Raw genomic sequence first — 26,897 nt, forward strand, 5'->3', positions numbered from 1 at the left:
TATCATCCAATTTTTAAGCAGATCTACAGTCTCTCTGGGATCAGCGGTAGCTCCAAATTTCACCCTTGTGGACTTCAACGTCCACCCAGATGCTCCCAGCCGCAGAGGGAGAATCCGCGGTTCTGCGTTGGGGAGGGGGAGGCGGAGGCGGTAGAGGAGAAGCGTTTATCTCTGCCGTTGGAGGTGGGAGGGGCCAGAACGAAGGGCAGCACCAATGGGAATTCTCCCTGCTTGAGCGTCACCGGCTTCTGGACAGAGTCCTCTGTGGCTTCACCAGAAGGAGGAGAGAGAGAAGCAGAGAGAGTGGGCGGGGGAGGGATCTCGCCCTGAAGAACCAACTGGGGCTTCTTCTCTGGGCGGAAGTCTCCCCTCAAATGGGTGAGGGGGAGGGACAGTCTGCCCACAGACCGATGACGCCACAGAAAGGAAACTTCCCATTGGCCCTCCTCCTTTCTGGATGCTCCCAATTCCTACTTTCGAGCTTGAGCTCAGCAGCCTTTCCACAATCCCTTCGCTTGGCGCTGAGGGGGAACCGGCGGGGAATCCCCCTGCCTGAGCCAAAGGGATCCACGGGATCTTGAGACAGGTCGTTTACGGGGGGGGGGGGACCCTCAGGAGGGGAGGGGTGAGGCAGGGCCGAGCCAGGCAAGGGAGGCCAGAAGGAGGGGCTAGATGAACACAACAACAGAGTTGGAAGGGACCTTGCAGGTCATCTAGTCCAAACCTCTGTCCAAGCAGGAGACCCTACATCTACCTCTAGCTAGGATCGAACTCCCAACCTCCTGAACCATGGAGGACCAGCTAAATCCCACCACTTCTCCCTTCCCTGTATTTTCTCTTCCCTCCCTCTTTCCCTCCTTCCTCCTCTCTCTCTCTCTCCTTCTCTTTCCCTCCCCAAGTCATTTAGCCCAAGATCTTTCCAAGGTCTTTCACTCCTCGCTTTTTCTTTTCATTCCACAGACTTTTAAAAAAAATAAAAACTAATTTTAATTGAACAGTTTTAAAAACATATGACATTGTTTAGTCGACAGGACCCCGGAGAAGGCCAACTCTGTGGGACGTAACCGGTCTCTGGGATTCGTATAATAATAATAATAATAATAATAATAATAATAATAATAATAATAATAATAATAATAATAAAATACAACACAGCAAACGAGATCACTATGCTGGATTTCGTATTTCATCACCAGTCGGGCGCTTCCCAAGCACCTAGGACTGCGTGATGTAATAATAATAAGTAGTAGTAGTAATAATAATAATAATAATAATAATAATAATATAGTAATAATAATAAATAATAAATAATAAATAAATAATAATTAATAATAATAATAATAATAATAATAATAATAATAATAATAAAAAATTAGATTTGTATGCCCCCACGCAGACTCTGAAATGGACAATGATCTGTATAAAAATATGACTTCAGTAACCGAGTTGTTGAATCATGGAAATCATTACTGGACTCCATAATGTCATCCTCAAACCCCCAACACTTTACCCTTAGATTATCTACGGTTGACCTATCCAGATTCCTAAGAGGTCAGTAAGGGGCAAGTACAAGTGCACTGGAGTCCCTTCCGTCCCCTGTCCTATTGCTCTCCTATATCTCCTATACCTTTCTTCTATTCCTCTATCTCTTCTTCTATTCTTTTATTGATATGTTTTATTCCTATAACTTTTCTTCTCTTCTTTCTTAGATATATTTTACTATGAGTATCTCCTCTATAACCTTCATCATGTATTTTACTATGGGTATACCCACTAAATCCCTCATTGTGTACTGGACATGATCTAAGTATTGCCCACAAGATCCTATGCTGAAACGTCCTGCCCTGTCAACGACTACTTCAGCTTCAACCACAACAACACAAGAGCACACCACAGATGCAAGCTTAAAGAGCTTAAAAACTCATCTTGGCCGACGGGCTTGGGACTTTTAGATCTTCCCCCTGATCAATGAATGTTTCAAGTATGAGTGTTGAATGATTGGTTTGATAGGTTTTACTTTCTTTTAATAGAATTTAATGGTTGTTTTTAATGTAGTATTAATTGGATTTATATGATTGTTCTGGTTTTTGTATATGCTGTGAGCCACCTCGAGCCCTTGGAAAGGGGTGGCATACAAATCCAATTAAATAAATAAATAAACCTGATCATCTATTGCAACAGTTTGAAAAGCAAAATCAATGCTGAAGCCAAATTCATTTAACGACCATGTTAATAGCTTATCAGCTACAGTTAACAACAATGGCCAAAAAAAGGTAGTAAAATGGGGCAAAACTCACTTAACAAATGTCTCACTTAACAGCTGAAAGTTTGGGATCAATCCTGGTCGTAAGTCGAGAAGCATCTTTATAGCCCACGGACTGGCACTGACCAATCCGGTTTTGTGTCATTATCCTAACAGCACCAGCAAGTGGCTACCAGTTCTTGTGAACAAGTCCGAAAGTTTATGAAAAGGAAGCTGTAAATAAAATAGATGTAGCTGTTGATGATAAGGGGCAAACTAATAATGATATTATTATGCATTATGTATCTAAGATTCCTTCATCCCCACAAGAACAACCTTGTGAAGGCTGAGAGAGGGACTGACTCGAGGTCACCCACCTGGCTTTCATAGCTGAGATGGACTCGTAAGTGCTTGGAGGTGGTGTCTGTCTTAATTTCAATTGGTTACCACCTTTTCCTGTTATCAGAAGCATCAAAAAATACAAAGATGGCTACAACAAATGAGAGATCCGACTCCTTTGGAGGTTTTTGAGTTATGATATACCTTGAGTTGGACTCAGAATCAAATGGGAAGTCACAATAAATAAATAAATAATAAATAAATAAATAAATAATAATAATAATTAATAATAATAATAATAATAATAATAATAATAATAATAATAAATTAGATTTGTATGCCACCCCGCAGACTCTGAAATTTATTTTTATTTTGTCCAATACACAATACATAGAAGAGAATAGACATGAGGTAATATATATAAAGAAAAATATAAAATAATAAAAATAAAACACCAGACGAATTGGCACCCTCATGAGGCTGGAGATCCCCAAGAAAAGACTGGACGGGCATTTACGAAGGAATAAAGATTTCCTGTCTTGGGATGGTGCTGTTGGTGCTGTTATTCAGCTAAAGCTTCAGTTTAAAAAACCCGATAAAGCAAAGCAGCCTTGGATGCTTTTGTCAGTTTGAGAAGTCTGGAAGTAGGGAAAAAAGACTAAGAATTCAGGTCAGTGGAAGGGGGTTAAAATGCCCTTTTAACAGCTTGTTCTTGATGCAAAACGTTGGGTCCAAAGTTGATTTTTTTTTTAAACCTTATTCAATTGACTTCAAGCTTGGGTGGAGTGAAAAGAAAAATGTTTTTGGTTTATGTGTAGTAGTGTCTTTGTTGTGGGAACTAAGCTGTCTCCTTTTTAAAAATAATATTTTTATTGATTTTTAAGAATAAAGCATACAACATATAACTGTGTGCCCAGTGTTCTTAGTGCTTGCCACCAAACAACATTCATACCCCTCCACCAAAATGGGGGCATATTATATACCATTTTAACTAAAGAGTAATATATCTATTTACATATTATAAAGTGATTCTGATTTATTCTTTATGGCTTGGTATCGAAATCTACTGACCATATGTCCTCTTATCTTGTCAGATCGTCCCATCAGGTTCCACAGATCAGTTTCATTGGCCAAATTCATCCTCTTATCCAAAATCTCAAATTGAATATGATCCACCCTATACCAATACCAATTTTATATTGTCCATTTTGTCACATCCTTCCAGCCTAAAACTATTACCACCTGAGCGCTTTCTATCACTGCTTCTTTTATTTCTCTAAATTCTCCCACCTCATTCTTTTTAATACCGCCCGTTCCTTTGTAACTGTCCATCGTATGTTTAACATCCTATTAGTGTCCTCTTGCACCTTCCCCCCAAAAGTTCTGCACTACCGGGCATTCCCAAAACATGTGCATAAACACTCCCTTATCTCAACTAAGCTGTCTCCTTAACACCAGAACCAAGTTATATTTAAGCTTGATGCCAGCAACATGAGAGTTTAGGGATAACCCACTGTATTTTAATTCATATATTAATTATTATTTAGCATATAGCAATAGCTTTGGGGATGGTATGGTTATCCACTGACTGAACTGCTTTGTTAGGCAGGGATAATAGCAATTGAATAAACAATCTCTCACTGCTAACCCACACTCAGCAAAAGACCTTGGAATACTAATATCGAATGACCTAAGTGCTAAAGCCCACTGCAACAATATCGCCAAAAAAGCTTCCAGAGTTGTTAACCTGATCATACGCAGCTTCTACTCAGGCTATCTCACACTACTCACAAGAGCCTACAAAACTTTTGCCAGACCCATCCTAGACTACTGCTCATCTGTCTGGAACCCATACCACATCTCAGACATCAACACCCTTGAAAATGTCCAAAGATATTTCCCCAGAAGAGCCCTTCACTCCTCCACTCGAAACAGAATATCCTACAAAAATAGACTAACAATCCTGGGCCTAGAAAGCCTAGAACTACAGCGCCTAAAACACGATTTGAGTATTGCCACAAGATCATATGCTGCAACGTCCTACCCGTCAATGACTACTTCATCTTCAAACGCAATAACACAAGAGCATGCAACAGATTCAAACTTAATACGAACCGCTCCAAACTTGACTGTAAAAAATATGATTTTAACAATCGAGTTATCAAAGCGTGGAACTCATTACCGGACTCAATTGTGTCAACCCCTAACCCCCAACACTTCTCCCTTAGACTCTCCACGATTGACCTCTCCAGGTTCCTAAGAGGCCAGTAAGTGGCGTACATAAGTGCACTGGTGTGCCTTTCGTCCCCTGTCCAATTGTCTTTCCTTTCTTTCACCTAGCATAGGATATAGGATAGGATCGGATAGAATAAAACAGAATGGAATGGAGTAGAAATTGGAAAGGTAGGTAGGTGGATGGATGGATGGATGGATGGATGGATGGATGGATGGAGAGGAGAGGACTGGCTTGGCTTGGCTTTGCATAGGATAGGATAGGATAGGATAGGATAGGACAGGATAGAAAGAATGGAATAGCATAGCATAGCATAACATGTTGGATAGGATCGGATCTGGGGTGTGGAAAGGGCTTGAACACCCATAAAAATGCCTGCAGGATATAATATAATACAATAAAACAGAGTGGAATAGGAATATTTAGGAAAGGTAGATAGATGGATGGGTGGATAGGAATGGCATGGCTTAGCATAGCATAGAAAGAATAGAATGGAATAGGAATAGCATAGTATAGCATAGAATAGGTAGGTAGGTAGATAATAGATAGGTAGGTAGGTAGATAATAGATAGGTAGGTAGGTAGATAATAGATAGGTAGGTAGGTAGATAATAGATAGGTAGGTAGGTAGATAATAGATAGATAGATAGATAGATAGATAGATAGATAGATAGATAGATAGATAGATAGATAGAGCCATTTGAAATAAATACTTGGGAAGATTGAAGAAGTGAAATTAAAATCTGAAACGTAATTCAAGTTGCAGTTCTGAGTCCTTGGGTGCCATACCAATCTAATAGTATCTCCTCTATAACCTTCATTATGTATTTTACTATGTGTATACCCACTAAAACCCTCATTGTGTATTGGACAAAATGAATCAATCAATAAATAAATAGTATAAGAGGATGAGATTAGAAGAATAGTAGAGATATAGTAGAGACAATAGGACAGGGGACAAAAGGCATAGAACTCCAGGTAAATCAAACTTCTGTGAAGTCAAACTGGTCCACTTAAAAAATCCAATAAAAACTATTTTTTAAAAAACAGAAACTTTGAGGGGATTTATACAGTAATACCTCATGATACGAACTTAATTGGTGCAAGGAGGAGGTTCGTAAGGTGAAAAGTTCGTAAGACGAAACAAAGTTTCCCATAGGAATCAATGGAAAAGCGATTAATGCGTGCAAGCCCAAAATTCACCCCTTTTGCCTCATTTCCGCCGGCATTCAGATTTTGTTCGGGTGTGGGTGGAGGGGGGGAGATGGGGGAGACAGCGCAGGCTGCCCGGAGGGAGCCTTGTGGGTGGATTAAGGGGAAAGTCAACAGTTACTATCCGGCTTGCAATGACGGGAAGGGAAGGGAAGGGAGGGAAACACACGGGCGGTTTGTACGTGCGTCTTCTCTGATTTCCTCCCTCCCTCCTGGCCTCCCTCCTGGCCTCCCTCCTCCTGTATTCCACCTCCCTCCCAGCCTCCGGGCCACATTCTCTGCGCCGCCGGCCGACTGTCATCTTCTAAAGAAGCAAGAAGAGGAGCTGGGCGCCTTCCTCCACCACCACCGGCGCCAAGCTCCTCCTCCTCTTCTTGCTTGTTTAGAAGATGACATCCAACCGGCGGCGCGGAGGCTGGGGATGGTGTGCGTGTGTGGAAAGGGTCAGCGGGAGAACTGGGAGGAGCCGTGGCCACTGCCCCTTGGAAGGGACCCGGTTGGGAAGCTCCCGAAGGTGTGGGCTGGGGTCTTTCCGGGAGTGCAAGCAGCAGGCATGGGCTGGGGTCCCCCCAGTTCTCCCACGGACCTCTTCCACACATGCGATCTTCCGGGACGGCGAGGCTCAGTGACGGAAGGCAGCCGCCTGGCCCGGGAGGCGCAGCTTGATCCGCTGAGCTTCGTCGGCCCGGAAAATCACAGCCCGTGTTGCCTGCGGCGGAGAGGGAAACCGAGCCAGGAGCCGCGGTGATGCTGCTCTCGGCTTGGGCTCCCTCGCCGCTGCAGGCAACACGGGCTGCGATTTTCCGGGCCGGCGAGGCTCAGCGGATCAAGCCGCGCCTCCCAGATCAAGCCGCGCCTCCCGGATCAAGCCGCGCCTCCCGTCACTGAGCCTCGCCGGCCCGGAAAATCGCAGCCCGTGTTGCCTGCGGCGGCGAGGGAAGCCAAGCCGAGAGCAGCATTACCGCGGCTCCTGGCTCGGTTTCCCTCGCTGCCGCAGGCAACACGGGCTGCAATTTTCCGGGCCGGCGAGGCTCAGCGGATCAAGCCGCGCCTCCCAGATCAAGCCACGCCTCCTGTCACTGAGCCTCGCTGGCTCGGAAAATCGCAGCCCATGTTGCCTGCGGCGGCGAGGGAAACCGAGCCAGGAGCCGTGGTGATGCTGGTCTTGGCTTGGGCTCCCTCGCCGCTGCAGGCAACACGGGCTGCGATTTTCCGGGCCGGCGAGGCTCAGCGGATCAAGCCGCGCCTCCCAGATCAAGCCGCGCCTCCAGGATCAAGCCGCGCCTCCCGTCACTGAGCCTTGCCGGCTCGGAAAATCGCAGCCCGTGTTGCCTGCGGCGGCGAGGGAAACCAAGCCAGGAGCCGTGGTGATGCTTCTCTCAGCTTGGCTTCCCTCGCCGCCGCACGCAACAGGGGCTGCGATTTTCCAGGCCGGCGAGGCTCAGTGACGGAAGGCCCGGGAGGCGCGGCTTGATCCGCTGAGCCTGGCCGGCCCGAAAGATCGCAACGCACGTTGCCTGTGGCGGCGGGGGAAGCCAAGCCGGGAGTAGTGGCGACGCTGCTCCGGTTGCCTGGTCCTCTCCTGCCTCCCACGCTGATGTTCCCCGCTGCGTCAGGCGCTGCCAGCCCCGAATCGGACGCACCCTCGCCGCCGCGCCCAGCCGCTGCCCACCCCGTCCTAGCCGGAGCCTGAGCCGGGCCCGCTCGGTCACGCCTCGCCTGCCGCCCGCCCGATCCTGCGCCTCCTGCTTCCCCCCCCAAGCCAAAAATACAAAGGCGGTCTGCCGCCGCCCGCGGAGCAATGGGAAGCTGAAGCCGCTGGCAGTTTCAGACTCCGTTTGCTCCATGCTGCTCCGCCCTGCCTGACTCCCTTCCCCAGCGCCGGACCTCCTGCCTTCCCTCCCAGCCAAAAACCCAAAGCGGCCTCCCGAACGTTTTCCGTCTTACCAACCTGCCGCCGCCGCCGAGAAGCCTCACAGCCCAGCTGTCACCTTTTAAAACAGCCGGGTGGCTTCCCAGCAGCCTCCCAAAGCCGAACGCCAAACCGAACTTCCGGGTTCAGCTTCGGGAGACTGCTAGGAAGCCCCCCGGCTGTTTTAAAAGGTGACAGTCGGGCTGCGGGGCTTCCCAGCAGCCTCCGGAATGCCGAACCCGGAAGTTCGGGTTTGGCGTTCGTAAGACGAAAAACGTTCGTAAGAAGAGGCAAAAATTTTCTGAACCCCGGGTTCGTATCACGGGTTGTTCGTAAGACGAGGGGTTCGTATCTTGAGGTACCACTGTAATGTCATTTTTGTCATATCCAATTTGTCAAGTACCTCTTTCGCAGCCACTCACACACACCAACCAACCCCCCTCCCAAGTTAGCTTCAGCTGTCCTGCATGTAGGAAGACATTGTGGACTGGTCTTTTAAGTCAAACGTGGGGTCTGCTGCAGGCAGTGAGATGGACAGCTAAAGCTTGCAAAGACCCTGCAGATCCTCCATTTTGTTGTCCATGTCCCTTTTTGGAGAGGATTCTTTTACCCTCCATAAAGAGGGAAGCAGTTAAAATAATGGGGAAATTGAGCTGGAAGATACTTCAATGATGATCCCCCCCAACTGCCCAATGTGGGGTTTACTAGAGCATGTTTCCCAATCTTAGCAACCTGAAGATGAGTGGACTTCAACTCCCAGAATTCCACAATCAGCACCCAGGGACCTTCCTCCCCTGGGCCTTTCCATGCTTTAGCTGTCCTTCTCATTGCCTGCAGGGGGCAGTGTGTGCTCTGGTCTTTAAATCATATCTGGCCTCCTCAGGCAGTCAGTTGAACAGCTAAAGCTGTCAAAGACCCATGAGGTTTCTTTAGGCCCCTTCCCGCAAGGCCTTTTGAACATTGTACTCACCCCTTACTGACCTCTTAGGAATCTGGATTGGAAGATAGCTAAATAATAATAATAATAATTAATAATAATAATAATATAGTAATAAATAATAATAATAATAATAATAATAATAATAATAAATTAGATTTGTATGCCCCCACACAGACTCTGAAATGGACAATGATCTGTATAAAAAATATGACTTCAGTAACCGAGTTGTTGAAGCATGGAAATCATTACTGGACTCCATAATGTCATCCTCAAACCCCCAACACTTTACCCTTAGATTATCTACGGTTGACCTATCCAGATTCCTAAGAGGTCAGTAAGGGGCAAGTACAAGTGCACTGGAGTCCCTTCCGTCCCCTGTCCTATTGCTCTCCTATATTTCCTATATCTTTTCTTCTATTCCTATATCTCTTCTTCTGTTCTTTTATTGATATGTTTTATTCCTATAACTTTTCTTCTCTTCTTTCTTAAATATATTTTACTATGAGTATCCTCGCACAACGGGCCTGGCTGGTTGTAGGCGGCCTTTCTCGGCCCCTCCGGCGTTTCCCCGGCCGGGCGTCGCCTGAAGCCCCATTCTGGGCTGGGCAGCCTTTCCGCGATCCCTTCGCTTTGCGCAGAGGGGGAACCGGTGGAGAATCCCACTGCCTGAGCCAAAGGGATCCAGGAGATCCTGTGACTTGGCTTTTCAGCCCTTCCCTTCCAGCTCTGTCTTCTTTCCTTTCCCTTTCTGTCCTTCTAGCTTCTTTTCCTTTTCCTTTCCCCCTCCCCCTTCATTTCCCTTTCCCTTTCCTTTCCCTTTCTTTTTCCCTTTCCCTTTCTCTCCTTCTATCTTCTTTCATTTCCCCTCCTTTTTCCTTTCCTTTCTCTTTTTTTCCTCTTTATTCCACACTTTTTCTCTCCCCTCTTTCCCCCTTTTCTCCTTTCTTTACTACTTTTGCTTTCTATTTTATGCCATGATAATAAAAATAATAAATAGGAATCTTTTGTTTTAGGATGGATTATGCAAATTTCACTGGGGAGGGAACGTCTCTCTCTCTGTGTGTGTGTGTTTGTGTGTGTGCGCAGCCAGATACTTCCAGTTCCAGCCCCAGAGGAAGAATCCGCGGTTCTGCATGGGGCGGGGGCGGGAGCGTCGCGAGTAAAGCGTTTATCTCTGCCGTTGGAGGTGGGAGGGGCCAGAACGAGGCACAGCACCAATGGAAATTCTCCCTGCTTGAGCGTCATCGTCTTCTGGGCAGAGTTCTTTGTGGCTTCACCTGAAGGAGGAGAGAGAGAAGCGGAGATAGTTGGAGGGGGGAGGAAGGGGGGATCTTGGCCTGAGGAACCAACTGGGGCTTCTTCTCTGGGCGGAACTCTCTCCTCCAGTGGGTGAAGTCGAGGGAGAGTCTGCCCGGAGACAGACGACGCTTCAGAAGGGAGAATTCCCATTGGTCCTCCTCCTTGCTGACTGCTCCCAATTCCTACTTTCGAGGGAGCCCCATTCTGGGCTCAGTAGCCTTTGGACGATCCCTTCGCTTGGCGCACAGAGGGACCCGGCGGGGGATCCCACTGCCTGAGCCCACGGGATCCACGGGCTCTTGAGACAGGTCGGTTTATGGGGTGGGGAGGGACCGTCAGAAGGGGAGGGGGGAGGCAGGGCGGGGCTAGGCAGGGGAGGCTAGAAGGAAGGGCCAGGGCCGGGCAATTCAGCCAGTTCAGATGAATACATCAACAGAGTTGGAAGGGACCTTGCAGGTCATCTAGTCCAGAGGTCCCCAACCTTTTTTGCACCAGGGACCGGCTTTAAGCTAGACCAGTTTTCCATGGCCCGGTGGGGGGGGGGGGAGCTAGCTGTCAGCGGCACCGTAAAAGGGGCGATCAAGAGAGGAATGGGTGAATGAATGGACGGAGGGTGGGAAGGAAGGAAGGAAAGAGGGAAGGGACAGGAACAGAAGAAGGGTGCAAAGGAAGCAAGGAAAGGTGTGAAAGGGGAGAGTAAGAGAGGAAGGAGTGAAAGAAGGGAATGAGGGAGGAAAGAAGGGAGGAAGGAAAAGGAAAGCAAGAAATGGAGGGAGGAAAGGAAGGAAGGAAAGAAAGAAAGAAGGGGGGAAGGGACAGGAACAGAGGAAGGAAGCAAGGAAACTTATGAAAGGGGAGAGTAAGGGAAGAAGGTAGGAAGGAGAAAGAAAAGAAGAAATAGAGGAAGGGAAGGTAAAAGAGAGAAAGAAAAAGAGCAAGAAAGAAAGCAAGAAAGAGAAAGAAAGAAAGAAAGAAAGAAAGGCAACTTCAAAGAAAGGCTCACTGAGCATCTCTCACTCTCTCTCTCTTTCTATCCCTCTTTCTTTCTTTCTCTTCCTTTCTCTCTCTCCTCTTCCTTTATCTCCTCTCTCTCTCCCTCTCTCTTTCTCTCCCCCCTCTCCCCTTTCCCTCTCTCTCTCTCTCCCTCTCTTGCTATCTCTCCCCCCTTTCCCTCTCTCTTTCTCTCTCTCCCTCTCTTGCTATCTCTCCCCCCTCTCCCTCTCTCTTTCTCCCTCTCCCTCTCTTTCTCTCTCTCTCCCCCTCTTTCTCTCTCTTCTTCTCACTTTCTCTCTCTTGTTTTCTTTCTGTCTCTTTTGCTTTCTCTCTCTCTCACTCTTTCTTGTTTTCTTTTGCACGCTCTTTCTCTCTCTTGTTCTCTCTCTTTCTATCTCTTTCTCCCCCCCCTTTCTCTCACTCTCTCTTTCTCACTTTCTCTCTATCTTGCTGTCTGTTGCTATCACTCACTCTCGTTCTCCGTTCTTCTCAGCGGTGACGCGCGCACGCCCTGCCCGCCTCACCTTTGCGAGAGCACTTTCGCCCCGGGCTCTCAGCAAGGGGGTTTGCAGGAGAGGTGGGGCCGGCGAAGGTGATATTCAATGTCGGGGGCACACAGGCGGTTGCACGCGCTCCCTATCTCCCTGCTAGCCCACTCGGAATATTCAAAATAAGAAAAGCCTTCGCCGGCAAAGGTTTTTCTTATTTTGAATACTCCGAGTGGGCTAGCAGGGAGATAGGGAGCGCTTGCAACCGCCTGTGTGCCCCCGACATTGAAGACCTCCGCTTGACGCCGGCATTTCCTCTCGGCGTCAAGGAGGCGCAGCGGCGGGCGGAGAGAGGGAAGGGGGGGGCAGCGGCGTCCCTCCTGGCCTTGGCGGGCCGCCCGACCCTCCCCACCTCCTGCAAACGCGGCGGGCGGCGGGGGGAGAGCGAGGAGCCGGTTCCGGCGGGCGCGGGGCTTGGCTGGCTGGCGGGGGGAGCGCCGCTGGTGGTGCGGAAAGGCCGAGGGGGCCCTGGCGCCGCGGACTGGCTGAAAACCCCCAACGGCCCGGTGCCGGTCCGCGGACCGGCGGTTGGGGACCTCTGATCTAGTCCAACCCTCCGCCCATGCAACGGAACTTACATCTGCCTCTAGCTAGGATCAAACTCCCAGCCTCCTGACAAAGGGAGAACGGACTAAATCCCACCACTCCTCCCTTCCCTGTATTTTCTCTCCCCCACCGTCCTTTCCTTCTTCCTCCTCCTCCTCTCTTTCTTCTTCTTCTCCCTCCCTCCCCAAGTCATTTAGCCCAAGATCTTTCCAAGGCCTTTTACGGTTTTTTTACTTAAAAAAGATAAAAAAAATAAAAAAATAAAAAACATTTTTATTGAACAGTTTTAAAAACATATAAATACAAATATACATATGTACAAAACCAACTTTCAAAAGACACCACATGACATTACATAAAGTAAACATGAGACTCAAATTATAGCCTTGATTGCTTTTGATTACTTTTGAACACGTCACAAAAATTCACCTCACAAAGGAGTGATGGAGAAGAGAGGGCGCCTTCCCACGAATCCCCGCTCCCTTCCCGGTGCTCCTGCGAGAGACCCCACCCCCCCTGCTGAAGGGAGTCCCCCCCTCAGAGTTAAGCGGGGGCCCTCTCTCAGGTTTGAGTGGAGACACCCCCCCCCAAGGCGAAGGGAATGCAAAAAACACACAGGGTCCTTCCCCCCACCTGTCTCACGATGCAGCGCCAGAGTTGGGGCGGAGTGGAGGAAGGCGCTCCGATTGAAGCGGCCCCTGGTCTTCGGGCCATGGTGAATCCATACCCGGCATTACCAGGGTCTTGTTGCCTCTGGTGGGGGGAACCAAAGGCTCGAGCTGTGCAGGCCTCATGTTCCTCAAGCAACTGAAAGACTCCCCGCCCAGTTTATGGGGGGGGAGGGGGCTTCAGTGTTAATGGGCGTCAGTTTCCATGTCGTGGATACCACAACGAGACGTAAAAACTTTATCTGAGCTCCCTGTGAAGCGACACCACTCCCACTTCTTTTTCTATATTTCTTCTTTTCCTATATTTCTTCTATTCTTTCATTGACATATTTTATTCCTATTTCTTCTCTTCTCTTCTTTTCTAGATATATTTTTCTATGAGTATATCCTCTATAACCTTCATTATACTAGTATTTATTATATGTATACCCAATATAATCCTCATTGTGTAATGGACAAAATAAATCAATAAAATAAATAAATTGGTATCCGATGGCCCAAACCCAGGCGGGGCGAGATATTTATACCCCCACCCCATTATCCACTTTATTCCCCCCCACACAATGGCCTTCAAGCTTCACTTTGATGTTGGGGAGAGAAAAGGTGATGCCTTTGAGCCTCCCCCAAAAAATGCCGCTGAAGGGAGAGCGGTCCCCGAGGGGTCACAGGAGCGATTGTCTCCTCCCGGGTTAGAGGGGAGCCCAGCTAGTCCTGGGGAGGTGAAATCCTGGAGCAAAACTGGAGTAAAAGCTGCTTGTTGGACGTGGAGGGAGTTAATCTGGCTTTGCAGACCGCTATGTGTTTTACCAATAAAGGGTGATATTTGTTCCTCAGGGCTTCTTGCCGTGGGTCATTTTTCCCCAGAAGGGAACGAAACAGGAGTGAAAAATCACAGTTCCTTAAGCGCTTCTTCAACAGCTACTAAAGGAACACTGCAATTCTCCCTTCATAACTGTCCCAGAAGTTTCACTTCTTTCACAGGCTTTATGCAGCCATAATAATCTTACCCATGCCCGTCAGTGCCCCCTGCTTATGAGCCTCAATTATTCGGCATTCTTGTGGCCTCCAGTATTGTGAAATTTTCTTGACTTGTCTCTTGGAAAACCAAAATAAGTTCCTTTTTTGAAAGTCATTTTGCATACTTCTTTAATTCTGTCCAAGGAATAAAAACACAAAACACCCTGTAGAGGTGAGGCCAATATATACATACTTCTTTTCGTCAGCATTACTCTGCAGTAAGACTTTGAGAAACTTCAATAGCACTTTTGAGTGGGACCTTGTAAAGAGAAAAGTTCAGATTTATAATCTGTATTATCATGGAAGTGGAGAAGGGCTTCAAAATCAGGCTTTGGTAGTGAAGCCACTTGGGGTCTTTTTGGTCTGTCTAAGAGAAGTTTATAACTCACCAAACAAATTACAATCCATTAAAGGACAAGAAGCGATCAGGTGTATTGTGGGTGAGGGTTTTAAAATCCTGCCGTCGAAAACATTGACGCGTGCCGGTTTCTCTGAGAAAACCAGGTTTTGCCTAGGACCTTCTCTGCCCGCCTCCAGCTCAAAGGAGCCCGCCCCTCCTCCCGGGACCAGGAGCAGAAGCCACAGAGGGCGCTGCGCTGGAGGAACGGTGGGTTTCTCTGCTGGTCTCACGCCCTCGTTGTTTTGGTTTCCGCCACCGGCCAGGCGCCCTTCGAAGCCTTCCAGGCGGCCCACAGCGCCTCCTCCCTGCGCGCTGCTGCAATGCAACCAACGGCACAGACCCGGTAAGCGCCCGCTTTGCAAAAAAAAAAAAAAGGCTTCGGGCACCCCTCCCTGTTTGTTTTTGTCGTTGCGGGGGTGGGTGGGTGTCTCCCTCCTTTCGGGACTCTCTCTCTTTTGCAAGGGCTGTTTCCCGGCTGTGACCATCCGACCCCCTCCTGTCCAAACAACCTGGCAGGAATTTTTCTCTCTCTCCCCCCCCCTATTTTTGCCCGCGTGGTGGTGGCGGCGGCGGCTGCACCTTTAAGAGAAGGGAGGGCCCCCTGCTTCTTTCGCCCAGAGAGTTCACGGCAAAATACGGGGCTTTGCATCCAATGTGACAGGCAGGGCAGGCAGGCAGGCGAGTGAAGGCCCAGCCAGAGCAAGCAGCCCATCCACCCCCTTCCCCTCCTTCCCCCTTCCGTGACCCTCTCCGCCCCCGCCCGCAACACCCGAGACCCAGTCATGGGCTGCTGCCCACACGGGGTGGGGGGGAGCTATGGGCATAATGAAAATTTTAGCTGACTGACAGGACCACATCTTTATTAAAAACAGTTTTAAAAGTTATTTATTTATTTTAATCATTTGCGCATGCGTTGTTGTGCTAGCCAGAAGATCTAACCGGGATGAGGAAAAGGGAGGGCGAGGAGAAGGTTGTGTAGCTCGAAGAGAATCAAACAGGCTGCGGTGGCCAAGCAGCACCGCCTTCCGGAGCTGCATAAAGCAAACGGCCAGCCAGCATCTAAGGAGCTTTTTTACTTTGGAGGCAACCCAGAGCTCTGCGCCTCTCAATTGTGCCCTCTCCCTGGACTGGGAGCAGCTGTGCATAGGAGGGGTACGAGCTGCCTTCTCTCTCTTCACCAGCCCACCCCCACCCCTCCGTTTCTCTCTCTCTTTTTTTTAACCCCCCCCCCCCCATCACCAGTTAGGGCACACCAGCTAAGATCAGGCTTTGAAAGGAAACACCCCTTTCCCCTCTCAACCTCAGAATCTATGCATTCTTCCCGTGGTGGGGCAAATATTCATTCATTCATTCATTCATTCATTCATTCATTCATTCATTCATTCATTCTATTTTTATGCCGCCCTTCTCCTTAGACTCAGATACTTCCAGCCACTTTTTGCAAAGGAAGTTTTATCAGAAAATCAAGAAAGAATTATATAAAAATAAATAAACATTTTTAAAAAAGAAAGAATTATATAAGAGGGATGAAGATTTCCCTTCCAAGCTGAGAACTAATCAAATATGGCATTTCACTCATTTCGGCATTCTCACGGAGAGGATCAGGCAACCAGGCTGGTACTTGGTCCCAACAGCTTACTCCTGAGTCCTTTTCTTACTCATTCTCTCTCACAAACACTTTTAGCTGCTGACAATACCAAGTGCCCATATTATTGTGTATAAGCTTTCACATTCAGCAGTGTTGTTGAACAGCTGAATTCCTCTGAATTTTACAGAGTTATCTTTAGCAACATTTATTGAAAGGGGATGAAGCTGCAAGAATTCCCATCATTCAATAATTTCCCATTTTGAAACATATAGATATGTTTTTCTTTGACTCCTGTATACTATCTAAATGGAAATCAAATGAAGTCACGTTAACAATTTTTCCAATATCACAAAGGTGCTATAAATCATGTTTTTACATTTGTTCTGGCTGTGAGATGCTCCTTTGTATTCAGGTCTGGCCTCAGAAGGATAATGTAGCACTTGGGGATGAAGATGCAGCCCAGCAGACCAGCACTGGAGGCCAGGATGGAGAAGGCCTGAACAGCCACCATGTATTTCCCTTTGGTGCTCAGGTAGGTGGGCACAAAAGTCACCCAGACACTGCAGAAGATCAACATGCTGAAGGTGATCAGCTTGGCTTCGTTGAAGGCCCCAGGCAGATTCCTGGCCAGGAAAGCCACCGTGAAGCAGATGGCAGCCAGGAAGCCCATGTAGCTGAGGGTGACGTAGAACATGACAACAGCCCCTTCGTTGCATTGCAGGATGATCTCTCCAGGCTGGGAGTGGAGGTCAGAGTCAGGGAAGGGGGGAGAAACTCCCAACCAGATGGAGCAGATGACAATTTGGACAGCAGAACAAGACAGGATGATGGAGTTGGCCAAGCTCTTCCCCAACCATCTCTTCATTTGGTTTCCTGGTTTTGTGGCCATAAAAGCCAGCACCACCATGATGGTTTTGGCCAAGAGAGAAGAAACAACAACTGAGAAGATGCTGCTGAAAACTGTCTGTCGGAGAAGGCAGGTGGCTTTCCTTGGTTGACCAATGAAGAGAGAAGAAGACAAAAAGCAAAGCAGGAGGGAGACCAGGAGGATGTAGGAGAGGTCCCGGTTGTTGGCTTTGACAAGGGGAGTTTCTCGGTATTTAACGAAGATGATTAAAACAAGGTCTATGCTTAGGAACAACAGTAGGGCAAAAGAGACCAGGATGATGCCCAGATCTTCTTCATAAGACAGGGAGGTTATAACTTTGGGAAAACATTGGACTTTGTCCTCATTTGGATATTTATCATCTGGACACTTGGTGCATTTTTCAGTATCTGAAAAATAAAAGCAATATTTCTTTAATATGTTTTGTTAACATTATAAGACAAAACCTAATTCCAGAAAGATTTTCCTAGACTTATGTCTAAACAATTCCATTAAAAAGAGCTAAGTAGTATATTTTAAATAATGTAGCTAGGTATATGAACTTGAGGGGAGTCATAGGATGTTAATTATTTTCTGTGTAATGTGTAGAATATTCATAGGAACCTACATTAGTAGAGGTTAATAATGAATCATAACAATCTTTTTAGGCAAATATCCTGAGTCCCCATGGCAGTTAATATAAGGGACTTGGAGGATGCCTACAGCAGTGATTTTCAACCTTTTTTGAGCCGCGGCACATTTTTTGCATTTACAAAACCATGGAGCACATTGAGTGTGTGTGTGTGGGGGGGGGGGCTGCTAAAAAAAGTTTGGACAAAAAAATTCTCTCTCTCTCTTCCTCCCTTTCGCTCTATTTCTCTCTCCCTCCCTCTTTTTTTCTCTCTCTCTCCATCCCTCTTTCTTTATCTTTTCCTTCTTTCCTCTTTTTTGCTCTCTTTCTCTCTCTCTCCCACCCTACCTCCCTCTATGTCTTTCTCTCTCCCACCTTCCCTTCCTCTTTCTTTGTCTCTCTCTCTTGCTTTCTTTCTTTCTCTCTCTTGCTCTCTCTCTTTCTTTCTTTCTTTCTCTCTCTCTTGCTCTTTCTTTCTCTCTTTCTCTCTCTCTCTTTCTTTCCCTCTCTTGTTTTCTTTCTCTCTCTGAGCTTCGCGGCACACCTGACCATGTCTCGCGGCACACTAGTGTGCCACGGCACACTGGTTGAAAAACACTGGCCTACAGTAACCTGTAACATCTGGAAGCAATATAGAATTAAGGAGAAACTTCCTAACAGTGAAATCAATTAACCAGTGGAACAGCAGGCCTCCATAGCTTTTGGGTTCTTCAATATTGGAAGTTTTAAAGAAGAGACTGGACAGTCACTTGTCTGAAATGTTATAGGTCCGTGATTGCAAACCATGGCACAGGGGCCAGAGGTGGCAGGGAGAGCCAACTGATCTTCTGATTTCCAGTGCAAATGCCAGTCTTCGCATGCACTGGAGCTCTGGGAAACAGCCTGAAAATGCCCTGAAAAACAGTCCAGAAAACGGCCTAAAAATGGTCCAGAAAACAGCCAAAAGAAAGACAGTTTTCAGGCCATTTTTGGGAATCACAAATGATCTGAAAATGGCTTGAAAATGGCCTGAGAAAACAGCCCAAAGAGACATGTGCATGCTGGGCAGCTGGTCTTTGGGTTTCTGATGCTGTAGCATGTAGAGCAGTGGTTCCCAACCTTTTTTCCACCAGGGACCAGTTTCACCAAGACAATTTTTCTATGGCCCGGTGGGGGCAGAAAGGGGTGTGGTTGGGGGACTGGATTAAGCATGGGGGTGTAGCTTATCGTTCCATTGCCTCTCTTTCCTCCCCCCTTTTTAATTTTGCAGGGGAGCCGAGGTGACAGAGGGAGGAACGGTAGGAGGGGGTGGTTTCCTGTCTCTTTCCCCTCCCGTTCACTCGGGACCGCCGTTTGCCTCCAGCTGAGGCAGTCCACCTGAGGGAGAAAACTTTTGCTTGCTTGCTTCGTTCCTTCCATCAGTTTCAGAGGACATCCCCCCACCACCGCCCGCTTTGGCTGGGTTTGCAGCAAATAATCCCAGAGGTGGGGGAGGTGCCTCCACGGACACAGTTGCCTTCCTTTGTGATCGCTGCCTGCTTGGAGCGCCCACCACTGCCAGGTCCGGTAATTTTCTTGAAGCAAGGAATCCTTCCAAAAGAAAATTACCAGAGCTGGTGGTGGGGGCTTCATGGCCACACGCACACCCCTGGCTTCGCTCCCACCCCGGCCCCCGGGAAAGCCTAGCAAAAAAAGAGCTGCACAATGCCAAAGCCTTTCCATCTGAGCTGCAGGCAGAGTGAGGGCTTTGCGAGGAGGAAATAGACCACTTTCGACGAGGGAAGAAAGACAGGAAAGGAAAGAAGCAAGCAAGCAAGCAAAAGTTTTCTCGGCCCGAGGCAAACAGCGGTCCCGAGTGAACGGGAGAGGAAAGAGACAGGAACAGCTTGGCACTCACCAGCTCCACAGCTGCTGCTAACTCTGCAGACCGGTGCAATATGCCCCACGGCCCGGTACTGGTCCACGGCCCGGCGGTTGGGGACCCCTGATGTAGAGTATATCTGCATATTTGTTCTGGTTTGGGTACTCGGTGCTAAAATGGTTTGCTTTCACATTCTCCTGTTTATTTTATTTTATTTTATTTATTTATTTTGTCCAATATACAATACATATTGAAGAGAATAGACATGTAGTAATATATAGAGAGAAAAGGATAGAAGAAAAGGTATAAAAATAGAGGAGAAGATATATGAAAGGAAGAAAAGATATATGAGATAAAGGAGACACAATTGGACAGGGGACGAAAGGCACACTAGTGCACTTATGTACACCCCTTACTGACCTCTTAGGAACCTGGAGAGGTCAATCGTGGATAGTCTAAGGGAAAAATGTTGGGGGTTAGGGGTTGACACTACTGAGTCCGGTAGTGAGTTCCACGCTTCGACAACTCGATTGCTAATGTCATATTTTTTACAGTCAAGTTTGGAGCGGTTAATATTAAGTTTGAATCTGTTGCATGCTCTTGTGTTGTTGCGGTTGAAGCTGAAGTAGTGATTGACAGGCAGGACGTTGCAGCATATGATCTTGTGGGCAATATTTAGATCATGTTTTAGGCCTTGTAATTCTAAGCTTTCTAGACCCAGGATTGTTAGTCTATTTTCGTAGGGTATTCTGTTTTGAGTGGAGGAGTGAAGGGCTCTTCTGGTGAAGTATCTTTGGACATTTTCGAGGGTGTTGATGTCCGAGATGCGGTATAGGTTCCAGACAGATGAGCTGTAATCAAGGATGGGTCTGGCAAAAGTTTTATAGGCTCTGGTGAGTAGTGTAAGATTGCTGGAGCAGAAGCTACGTAGGATTAGATTAACAACTCTTGAAGCCTTCTTGGCAATGTTGTTGCAGTGGTCTTTGGCACTTAGATCTTTAGTTATTAGTATTCCAAGGTCCTTGACCATGTGTTGGACCAGTCAGAAACTGAGTCTAGGTCTTTTTGTACAGTAGTTGTGTTATCAGTGATGTTGAAGAGTTTTATATCATCTGCAAAAAGAACACAGTTGCTTGTGATGAGATCGCAAAGGTCATTGATGTAGAGAATGAAGAGCGTAGATCCCAGTACGCTACCTTGGGGGACACCGCTTTTAACAGGGACGGGTGTGGATATGGAGCTTCCTATTTTGACCACTTGTTGATGACGAATTTGGGGGATCAGCCATTGCTGTTAACAAAGACAGAGCCAAAGAATGAATTGAGAAGGTTAGCTTTGGATGAATCATCATGGTATTCTTTGTTATTGGGTCCTTTGAGAGGTGGGGTAGGTCTAGAGTCCTTGAGTTTGTTGTTGACAAAGTTGTAGAAGGCACAATTGGATTTGGTGCGTAGGAGGTTTTCCTCTTGTATGCTGCGGTAGTTGAGACATTCTGCTTTTATTTGTTTGCATATGCTTTTATAACGACTTTTGAAGTTTACTACTGGTCCTTTTTTGTTTTTACGCCAGAGATATTTTTTTTTTAATTGTAATTTTCTTATTAAGATGGGGAGGTTATTTTTCTTGGTTGAGGCAGATGCAAATGGTATGTAAAGTCTGATGATTATTTTCATCTCAAGCAAGAATGTGTTATAGAGGTCATCTGCAGAGTTGCAGTTAGAGAATAAAGTTTGCTAGTTTAATGTTGAAAGATGGGCATCAATGAGTCCGTAGTTCGCTTTTTTGAAGTTGAATTTCGGAGTCACATTATTTGGGTGGATCTTAGTGTGGCTTAGGTTGAGACTGAAGTTTATCATGCTGTGGTCACTGTTGGAAAAAGTTTCTTTTATTTGTAAGCCATATATTGTACTTTTGCTGTTGCAGAAGATGAGATCCAGATAATTATCTAATCTAGTACTGTTAGTTACTAGTTGGTCAAGTCCCAGACTGGTGACTATATTATATATAGTAGAATGGATATGTTCCATGCTACATTCATTTAATGTCCAGTTAATGTGTGGTAGGTTGAGATCACCAAGGAAGATGATGGGTGTGGGCCCACGTTAGTAGTGCTGATAATTTGTTTGCATGTGTGATATCATAGTCAGGAGCTCTGTAGCAGAGTAAGAAGCAAATTGTGGTATTTAGGGATAGATCACAGATAATAGTTTCAGGGAGTAATAGATCCTGCGCAACTTTGAAGTTTTTTAGGTTTAGAGATTTTTTTGTAAAATATAGCTACCCTGCCTTCTCTGCGGGATTCGCGGTCATAACGAGAGACAAAATAGTTCCTTGTTGTAATAATGGAGTCTGGGTAGGATGCACTAAGCCATGTTTCACAGACAAAGATAAAAGACTGAGGAGTCAAGAAGGAGGAGGAATTCTGACATCTTATTGACTATACTTCTAGCATTTAATAATTTGCATTTGAGATTGGTTTTGTGTTGGGAGTAGGTTTTGGGTTGGTTAGAGGTAGTAAGGGGTGCACTTTACTAGGTTTTTTTGTGGTATTAGGGATGACATTTTGGTTTTGTTGTTGTTGTTCTGGTTGGTAGCTGTCAATTTGTTCTTGTGAGATGGTCGGTTGGAAGAAATAGGGTGGTTGATGAGAGATGTTAGGCTGGTAGATATAGGGAAGATTGTGGGTCCTGGATTTGATGCTTTCTGTATAAGTTAGTTTCACCCAGATCAAGGTGTCTCTTTAATTCCGCCCTTAGTTTACGGGAGCGGATGCATTGAAGTAGCGAAAGGTTTGGTCTGGATCTGAGTTTGTTGAAACTGATATTGTTTCTGGTTATGTGGTTAAGTCTTGATAAAAAAAGCTGTTTTTCAGGTTCATTTTTGCAGACAACTCTGCAGAATCGTGGTGCCACTGTGCCATCACTGAACTTGTGCTCTGGTTCATTTCTGGAAACTTCTAATATATCTTCTGGGGTGATTGTCTGAGAGAGTGATTGTTGTTGACGGATAATGTTCTGTTTTTTTGTTATATCAGCTTCATCATTTTCTTCAAGGCTGAAGAGGATGGCATTTTGGCTTTTTTGTTCTCTCTCTATTGCATCTTTGACAAGAGTAAGGATGTCTGGAGAAGAATTGGACTGTCTTTGTGTTATAGGTGGTGGTTGAGGTAGACTTGTTGAGGTGTAGACAGGAGGAGGTGGAGTGGTAGAAGAAATTGGGTTTGTAGGTTTAGCGTTTAACAGTGCCTGGATATTTTTTCCAAGGATAGTAGGCATGGTTCTATGTTTTACATGGATAGTAGGCGTGGTTCTATGTTTTCAAGAATGATGGGTTTTGGAGGTTGTTTTCAATGTATTGATATCTTCAGCAGAGGGCGGTCTCGTAGATATTCTGGTCCGGTGCCATGAAGGGCTTTATAGGTCATAACTAACACTTTGAATTGTGACCGGAAACTGATCGGCAACCAATGCAGACTGTGGAGTGTTGGTGTAACATGGGCATACCTGGGAAAGCCCATGATTGCTCTTGCAGCCGCATTCTACACGATCTGAAGTTTCCGAACACTCTTCAAAGGTAGCCCCATGTAGAGAGCTTTATAGTAGTCGAACCTCGAGGTGATGAGGGCATGAGTGACTGTGAGCAGTGACTCCTGGTCCAGGTAGGGCCGCAACTGGTGCACCAGGCGAACCTGGGCAAACGCCCCCCTCGCCACAGCTGAAAGATGGTTCTCTAATGTTAGCTGTGGATCGAGGAGGACGCCCAATTTGCAGACCCTCTCTGAGGGGGTCAATAGTTCCCCCCCAGAGTGATGGACGAACAGATGGAATTGTCCTTGTGAGGCAAAACCCATAGCCACTCCATCTTATCAGGGTTGAGTTTGAGTCTGTTGACACCCATCCAGACCCTAACAGCCTCCAGGCACTGGCACATCACTTCCACTGCTTCATTGACTGGACATGGGGTGGAGATGTACAACTGGGTATCATCAGCGTACTGATGATACCTTGTGCCATGCCCCTGGATGATCTCGCCCAGCGATTTCATGTAGATATGGAAGGCCAACCACTCTGGAGACTCTAGCTTTCCCCACTTGAAATGGGACCTCAGGCTTTGGAAAACAGAGAAAAGACAGGAAAATTTCTGCCACTTTATTAAGCAACTTCAGCTGTGAAAGAGCATCTTATTTGATAGAAAGTCTCTCCCTTTCAAAATACGGCAGAGGCTCTATCTTGACATCCTTCTTGGGGAGAACAAAGTAGACGGCAATGCCCAGATCTGCTTTTATCTCTCCATTTTGGTCCAAGTGCAGTTTCAAGTGTGAAATATTCCAATATTCATTCTTCTCCAGAAAGGGATGAAACTAGAATGGGAACATCCAGGAATTTGAAATACAAAACATTGTTTCTTATCCCACCTTGAATCTTTCTTCTACAATTGTCTAATCTCCAAATATGGTTAAATAATACTGCTACTATTTTCAAAAGTGAATGAAAAAGTTTGAGAAAAAATTGTCAATCATATACAGTATTGACAAAATATAATTGACACAATTGATCAATTATAGACAACATTCTAGAGCAGATGACAAATAAAATGAACAGAGGGGAAAAAAGATGACTCATAAACTCTTTAGAAACCACAGGTAGATTCCCAGAAAGAATGGATTTATCAAGAAGATCTCAGACTAATCTTCTGTCTGGTCACCCTGATGGAAAACACTTCCAGATGTGATAATTCTACTTGATTAATGCAACATTAACCAAATGTTGTAAATCTGAAAGAACAAATCTGCTACCAACTTTTTTTCCAGCTTGAAAAGTTAGCGAAGATCCTTTCTGAGTTTCTTTCTCTCCCATTATGCCACTGCAGGATTCTCCCCTCTGATCTGATCCTTCTCTAGGCAGCCTCTCTTCTCCTCATCCCTAAAGTCATTCTCAGCTATCATTACACTTCCTAAATACCATATTTTCCGGAGTATAAGATGACTTCCCCCCCCCACATCCCAAAATAGAGGGTGGGAATGTTGGTGCATTATATACACAGAATACAATTATTTTTGGCCTCCTGAAGCCACATGCCATGTGAAAAAAGGTGTGCAGAGGGTTTAGAAGGTCAGCAGAGTGCTCCTGGGGGCTCTTTTGAAATCCCCCAGTGGGCTTTTTTTTTAACCTCTTCAAAATCTTGGTGCATTTTATAATCTAACATTGGAAATTTTGAAGAAGATGTTGGATAACCATTTGTCTAAAGTGGTGTAGGGTTTCCTGCCTAGGCAGGGGGTTGGACTAGAAGACCTCCAAGGTCCCTTCCAACTCTGTTATTCTATGTTCTAACACAGGGATCCTCAAACAATGGCACGTGAGCTGGATATGGCCCACCAATGAAAAGTATCTGGCACACAGAGTGGTGGAATTAAGCCCTGCCTCTTGCCCCGCCCCTCACCTTTGGCCTTATCTTCCCAGCAGCGCTTCTTTCACTGCTTGAGCTGCCCTTCTGATGACACAGCTGCTGCTGGTGGGTGAGCAGAGGAGGGGCTGCTTTGAAAAGTAGCCCTTTAAATGTGGGTCGCCATGTCTCCTAGCCTTTTCAAGATCAGCTGAAGTTGGCTAACACTAATTCAAATGCAACAGCAGTATAATTGTCAGGCCTGCTTTGCTCAGAATTTAGGAAGGTAAAACTCAGAGTCCATTTTGAACACGAAAGGTCACTTTTACTAAATTAGAAGTGAATGCAATGAAAGAAAAGTCTGAGGAAAAAGGCATGAGAGATGCCTATTAGAAAGTAACCCCAACACCCTCCTTGGCAGTTCATCCAATCCAAAACGTCCATAAGCATCAGGTGGGTGCATCTTCGCCAAGGTGTCATGCTTCACCAGGCTGTTAACATTGGCTTGGTGATAAGCAGGCATGCTCTACGCATTTGTGCCAGCCTGCAGCTGCACCCCTTCTTCACCCATTCACATACAAAATCAAATCCAGCAAGCTTCCCCCCCCCACATTCCGAATGTCTCCCCTCCACCCCCGTTTCATTATGACAGCTGACGTGCAGTTGAACGTAGGAAGAAAAATGCAGCGAGGCTGACAATAATCCCTGAAGGAGAATTCACACACTGCTTTGATTCTTGACATAATAATAATGATAATGGTAATGGTAATGATAATGATAAAGATTTATTAGATTTGTGTGCCACCCATCTCGGTAGACTCAGGGCGGCTCACAACAATGATAAAAACAATATACAATGTAACAAATCTAATAATTAAAAGAAAACATCTAAAAACCCATCATTTAAAAAACCATACAACACAAGCATACCATACATAAAACTCTGTAAGCCTGGGAGAGATGTCTCAATTCCCCCATGCCTTGCAATATAGGTGGGTCTAAAGTAATTTACAAAAGACAAGGAGGGTGGGGGCAATTCTAATCTCTGGGGGGAGTTGATTCCAGAGGGCTGGGGCTGCCACAGAGAAGGCTCTTCCCCTAAGGCCCGCCAGACGACATTGTTTAGTCGACGGGACCCGGAGAAGGCCAACTCTGCGGGACCTTATCGACTGCTGGGATTCATACGGCAGAAGACGGTATTGGAGGTATTCTGGTCCAATGCCATGTAGGGCTTTATAGGTCACTACCAACACTTTGAATTGTGACCGGAAACTGATCGGCAGCCAGTGCAGGCCATGGAGTGTTGGAAAAACATGGGCAAACCTAGGTAACTCCACAATAGCATTCTGCACGATCTGAAGTTTCCGGACACTCTTCAAAGGTAGCCCCATGTAGAGAGCGTTACAGTAGTCGAACCTCGAGGGGATGAGGGCATGGGCAACTGTGAGCAATGACTTCCTGTCCAAATAGGGTTGCAATTGGTGCACCAAGTGAACCTGTGTAAACGCCCTCCTCGCCACAGCCGAAAGATGATGTTCCAGTGTTAGCTGTGGATCGAGGAGGATGCCCAAGTTTCGGACCCTCTCCAAGGGGGACAGTAATTCCCCCCCCAGGGTAATGGACAGATAGATGGAATTGTCCTTGGGAGGCAAAACCCACAGCTACTCCGTCTTGTCGGGGTTGAGTTTGAGATTGTTGACACCCATCCAGACCCCAACATCCTCCAGACACCAACACATCACTTCCACTGCTTTTGTGACCGGACATGAGGTGGAGATGTAAAGCTGGGTATTATCAGCGTACTGATGATACCTCACCCCATGCCCTTGGATGATCTCATCCAGTGGTTTCATGTAGATATTAAATAGCAGGGGGGAGAGGACCGACCCCTGAGGCACCCCACAAGGCAGAGATCTAGAGATTGACCTGAGGGAGGCTGTAGGTTCAGTTGTTGACAACTGTTGTGATATAACCACACAAATTTCATTCCTGACAAGCACAGGAGGGAAAGTCCTCATGAAATTCCCTCCCTTTTCTGTGTCTGAAGCAAAGAGGCCAATCAAGGTCCATCTGAAATGGAGGAGCAGTTGGACAATGACTGGGTACTGGATCCCTTCTTTGGGCTTCATCTGGTGGAAAAAGGGAATTTGCTTTTATCACTCAGAGCCTCTGGAGCAATTCCATAATTTATCTGAAAAAGCAATGGGGAATTCTGTATTATATTTGGGGTCAGATCAAATCCA

This window comes from Erythrolamprus reginae, unplaced genomic scaffold, assembly GCF_031021105.1.
Source record: "Erythrolamprus reginae isolate rEryReg1 unplaced genomic scaffold, rEryReg1.hap1 scaffold_85, whole genome shotgun sequence".
Taxonomy (NCBI): Eukaryota; Metazoa; Chordata; class Lepidosauria; order Squamata; family Dipsadidae; genus Erythrolamprus; species Erythrolamprus reginae.